Source organism: Dipodomys merriami, unplaced genomic scaffold (genome assembly GCF_024711535.1).
Source record: "Dipodomys merriami isolate MVZ:Mamm:240054 unplaced genomic scaffold, mDipMer1.0.p SCAF_89, whole genome shotgun sequence".
NCBI classification, from domain to species: Eukaryota; Metazoa; Chordata; class Mammalia; order Rodentia; family Heteromyidae; genus Dipodomys; species Dipodomys merriami.
In genome coordinates, this window is record NW_027206501.1 from 1,329,167 (window position 1) to 1,335,174 (window position 6,008).

Sequence of the window (6,008 nt, forward strand, 5' to 3'; positions counted from 1 at the left end):
AATGCAACCAACTCAAGGGAGTTAGACTTTGGACCCGATTCTTAGTTAAAGGAAACTGTCTGGACTGGGAAGGTGGTTCAGTGGTAGAGTGCCTGCCTTGCCTGCATGAGGCCCTGGGTTCGATTCTCAGAAAAAGCCAGAAGTGGTGCCATGGCTCAAGTGGTAGAATACTAGCCTTGAGTTGAAGAGCTGAGGGACAGCACCCAGGCACAGAGTTCAGGCCCCACAACTGACAAAAATAAATAAATAAATAAATAAATAAAAGGAAACTATCTGGATGACAATGCAAAAAGTGATATGTATTACTTCACCTTGCTGTGTTTTATTTACTACTTAATGTCTGTTGTCATGGACACCAGTGACATGCCATGACTCTGCTAGTTGCATTGTAAGCAGTGCTTAGAGACCTGTGCTGCTGGGGTCCTACTGCTGCCTGCTTCAACGTGGGGGACCCCTTCATCTCAGACTCACAGAACTAAGATGTCCTACAAGGCAGGCTCACACCAATAGTATTTCCTGTGATTTTTCTTTATTTTGTATATGTGTATGCTGTGTGATACTCATCTGGACATGAATGAAATACTATATTCTTGGTTGCATGGCTCAGTAATAGAGTGTCAGCCTACTGAGCACAAGGCCATGAGTTCAAATCTCCAGTATAGCTAAAAAATAAAAAAATAAAGTTAAAAATAAAAGCTTACAGATATTCCTATTATTGCAACATCAGAGGGAACATAGTCCACGGAACTGTGCACACTCAGAAATTAATTGTGCATTTGGGGATCCAGACCCATAATCGGATAGAGAGATTCACAAAAGTCACTTAAAGTTAATACACTTAAATTCCTGTTTACTGGAGCTTAAGAATAGAGATTAAAGTCAACCAAGACAAGAGGCACATGGGTTAAGGAAGCTTCCAGTTGTCTTGCTTATCAACAGAGCATTAATTTTTCCAACATGACAGCACTATGGCATACTGATAAATAGGGAGGTCACCAAAATCCTTGTCCCTAGCCTCTCCAGATGTCAAACAGATAGAAAGCGACCTAAAATTTCCTGCATATGTCACTTTGTTGAAAGGCTCAAAGTCCTCAGGCCAGCTAGACACTATCATCAGGTAGGACATTGCCTAGGTTTAGAGTCTACTTCCAGGGACCAAAGGCAAAGACCAAAAATTCTCTATTAGAGTTAAAAAGACTGGATCTGGCTCATGAGTTGCCATCAAAAGCTAGTGTCTGGGGGGACAAGTCACACAGTTGGCATCTGTACTCATTTTCTGTTGTTTCATCTCATTATAATTTCTCTACTGGGCATCATACCTGCCTCAATCTAGACTCTGAATTTTCCTGGCCATATAAGGTAGTTTACATACTTTCTCAGAGAATGTAACTTTCAACTTCCTATAAATCAAAACTTTTGCTGAAAGGATGTTTGTGAAGGATAGCCAGATAGATGTGAAGTGTGTGGATATGTGTGTGTGTGTGTGTGTGTGTGTGTGTGTGTGTGTGTGTGTGTGTGTGTGTGTGTGTGTGTGTGTGCCTGTACTAGGTCTTAAATTCAGGGCTCAAGCCAAAGCTCTAATTTCAACTTTTTGGTGGCTCATTGGACAGAGGAGTCTCACAGATGTTCCTGCTCAGGCTGGTTTCTAACTGTTATCCTCAGATCTTAGCTTTTCAGGTAGCTAGGATTATAGGTGTGAGCCACCAGTACGCACTTTCTAGATCATGGTTAATAAAAGCCAAAGCTAGGACATCTCTAGAGGCATTGCCTGGTCCTGGTCTCACACAAGCATGCTTCTCTCTCACAGTCACATAGATGTATACTGTATAGATGTATATGTACTATATGTACATATATACATATAATACATATACATGTATATATAGTGTACTAATAGTACATTATATACAGTACATAACATATATATTACATATACATGTGAGGACAATAATTTGAGCATTTGTGTAAGGACTGGGGATGTGACTCCAGGCTCCAAGTTCAATGCCAAGTAATTTAATAAAAGAAAAAGGAAAGAAAGAAAAAAAAAGAAAAAATTCAGTGTCATGCCACAAGAAACACCAATACCACAACCTGTTCACTTTGGAAAGTCCATCACAGATTGAAATCCTGAGTAATTGGAGCACCAGGGAATTCAACCAATTAGAACTCTACATTCCCAATCTACTTTCTGGTCATCACCCATATGCCAGCTTTCAGAATTCAATAATTTAAAGAGGGTAGTAATTAATTTAGCCTTGTATTGTATAGGACTGCCTTTAAAAATACAATAGCCTGTGGCTATTACAAATCAGAAAAAAATATAAAAGATTACATTTGTCTCCAAAATATCTGTACCATGGGAAAGAAGCTGATAAGGGCAAAACATATTAGTAAGGTTTTCCAAAAAGGCAAAAACCAATCAAACCAACAAAAAATCTTCTAAGAAATCACACATGCTTTTGGAAGACTGTAAATTCCTCACATAAGACACAAAGCCTCATTTACTCTTATATTAAAAAATAAGATGAGAATAAAAATTTCAAGTAGCAATTAAAGAGTAGGAAGTAAAAGTTCCCTGTTATTTCATTTCACTCTCCCTTCTTTAACCCTGGCAGCACTAATTATGTAGGAGTCAGGTCTGATGGTGCAACCTCTGTTCACTACAACACACCTTAGCAGCAGGTCATGCCATCAGGGAGCTACCAGCGTGAACTGCATTTGTGACCCTGTCCTATATTTGCTTTTGCCACTCTGCTGTTTGCCCTGATTCAGTCAGCCTACCCAGAATGTTATATGTAAGGTGACCCAGAAGACTGTCCATATGCTGCTCTGCAAATGTGGCTGGGAATTTAATTTGTTGTATGACACAGTGTTCTAAAGACCCACAAAAGAAATGCATCTCCAGTCTTTCTGAAGTGAAAATGGTTGAGCTTTCTACATTTCTTTCTGTCCTGTTGCTATGGCTACATAAGAAATTATCCTAAATTGTAGTATGTTCTGAATTCTATGGCCGAGAATTCCAACAAGAAGCTGGGGTGGTTTTCTGTGCTCTGTTGTGTTTAGGGTGTCAAGTGGAATACTCAAAGGTTGGGGATGTCATCTTCTTCAGGCTCATCCTTCAAGTGTGTGATGCTGGCTTGAAATGAGACCTTCTCTGGGACTTTGGCTGGAGCTCTTACATCTGATTTTCTTCATATGGTTTGGTCTGCTATACCAGTCTCATGGTGGCTGGTATCTAAGTGAGGGGAGGAGAAAGACACACACACACACACACACACACACACACACACACACACACACACACACACACACACACACACCAGAGAGAGAGAGAGAGAGAGAGAGAGAGAGAGAGAGAGAGAGAGAGAGAGAGAGAGAGAGAGAGAGACAGAAAGAGAGAGAGAGAATTGATTTTATATGTGCAAATCACATGGCATTACTTCCATTGCTTTTATTTGTTGGAGTAACCAGAAAGTCATGCCCCAGGTTCAAGAAGGGAAGTGGAGTCTACCTCTTTTTTAAATTTTTTTTTTTTGTGAACATAGTGTACAGAGGGGTTACAATTACATGGGCAAGATAATGAGTACATTTCTTATCAAGCATTGCAGCCTCCTCCTTTGTTTACCCTTCACATCCCTTCCCAGCCTCCCCCTGTCCCCCCCCCACCAAAGTTGTAAAGTTCGTTTTCGACATGACAACTTGTACTTCTCATTGTTACAACGGATCCACCTGTATCCTTAAACGTAGATTCTACCTCTTGACTGTGAGTGGAAAGGCTCTGGAGGAGCATGAGGGACTATTTCATGAAAGTAATGCTGTATTCGCTTCGGTAAAAGTATAATTGGCTACAAGACCCTTTGACACTTGGTCCACTGTACATCATAACTTAGAAACCCAGAGGCAAATTTGAGGTATAATACAATAAGAGATGGGAGTTCAAGCCACGCACCAGGTACACAGACCTCTGTCTGCCTTCTCTTTTTCCTTTATTTTCCTTGTAAATGTTTACTTTATCTTTATATAGTTTCTCTATTTTTCTAAATTGCTATAAATAATTTTTTGGAGAGAGCTATACACAAATTAACTAAAATGGAATTCAAGGAAAATTATGTCTAAATACTAAGTTAATTTCAATTAGAAGAAGAACATGACATACAGGAACCAAATATCAAATAATCTCTGATATCTGATATCTATATGTATCTTTTGCCAGTCCTGGGGCTTGAATACAGGGCCTGGGCACTGTCACTGAGCTTCTTTTGCTCAAGGCTAGCACTCTGCAACTTGAGATACAGTGCCATTTCTGGATTTTTCTGTTTATGTGGTACTGAGGAATCAAACCCAGGGCTTCATGCATACTAGGAAAGCACTCTACCACTAAGCTACATTCCTAGGCCCTATCTTTTTTTTTGTAGTAGGGTATCAATATGTAAGTCATACTAGACTTCAACTCAAGATCTTCCTGTCTCCATTTCCCAAGTGTCAAAATTGCAGGTCTGTGTCCACATACCTGGCTTGATACCTAAATTTTAATCTTAGTATATACTGGCTTAAAGTAGCAATCTCGAATAATTCTCTTTTCAAATCTATTTTCTACAATGACAATTTTAATTTATCATACTGGGAAGTACATTAAATAAATTAATTCATTTATAACTGTGCAGTTTAGAAATATAAATTTTAAATAGTTCTGCAGACTCATTTCATCTACTTAAAATGTCTTGTACTGTGTCAATTAAAAATAATATGCATTTTTCTGAAAAGCTAGGCTAAAAATAATATACGTATTCTGTAGAGCTATGCTGACAATTTATTAGGATTCTTGGCACAGTTTGTTACAAAAAGGTAATAATATTTAATTTTTCAATGAAGCAATTATGTAGTCTTTCTATCTTTTCTACTACAGATGAGATATTGAGGAATTTTCCAGTGGAATAATTAACATTTTCTTTGACACATCTATATCTGGGATTACTTATCTATGAAGAGCAATGAGTTTTGTTAAACATATCATCTACTATATTAGATTTATTATAATCAAGTCATTTTGCTTCATTTATTTAGTATACTCCTTCTGGGTTGTAAAATCAACTTGTTCCTCTGTGTATAAATTGATTATTTCATGAAAATAATAATAATCACTATAACTATTAAATGCAAAATTTATCATAAAACAGATTGTAATTGCCAAGTTAACCACATGTAAATCAGTAAGCTAAAATGTGATTATTCTGGGAAAAGAATTAATGACTTTATGATTGTTTCTCATAGACATTTAACTGTACAAGAAATTCACAGCAGTAGAGTGCTATAGTAAATTGATATTCTTACAAACCATGAAAATGTATAAATGAAATACCAATAAGAATTATAATTAAGAGTAATAGAATAGTTCATTCTAATTCCTATGGTAGTATAATATCTAATTCTTATAAAGTAATCGTTAAACTTTACTGATATCTTAGGCTAATTTGTATGTGTGTGTTCATGTGCATGAACACCTATTATCAAGTCTTGAACTCAGGATCTCTTACTCTAGTTTGGACTCTTCAGTTTATAGCTGGCATTCTACCACTTGAGCCATGCCTCCAGCCCAGGTTTTTTACTGGTTAATTAGAGATAGAGTGTGGTGACCCATTTTATAGCTAAAAGCTAGTGCTCTACCACTTGAGCCACAGCCCTTTCTTTTTGGCTTTTTGGTAACTAATTGGACTTAAGTATCTCCTGGACTTTCCTGTCTGGTCTGGATTCAAATCAAGATCCTTAGATCTCATTCTCCTGAGTACGTAGGTGAGCTGTCAGAGTCCTGCTCTTAGGCAGAGTCTCAAGACAATCTATTTTCTTTAAAAACAAAGTTAGAATAGCAATCACATGACTACCGTATATTATCATATATCATGTAATGACCATAACATATCGGGTCTCTGTCATCTTAAGAACCATTATGATTTGAACAACAGACTCTACCTCACCGCTGTTAGATTGGCCAACATCAAGAATTTGAGTAA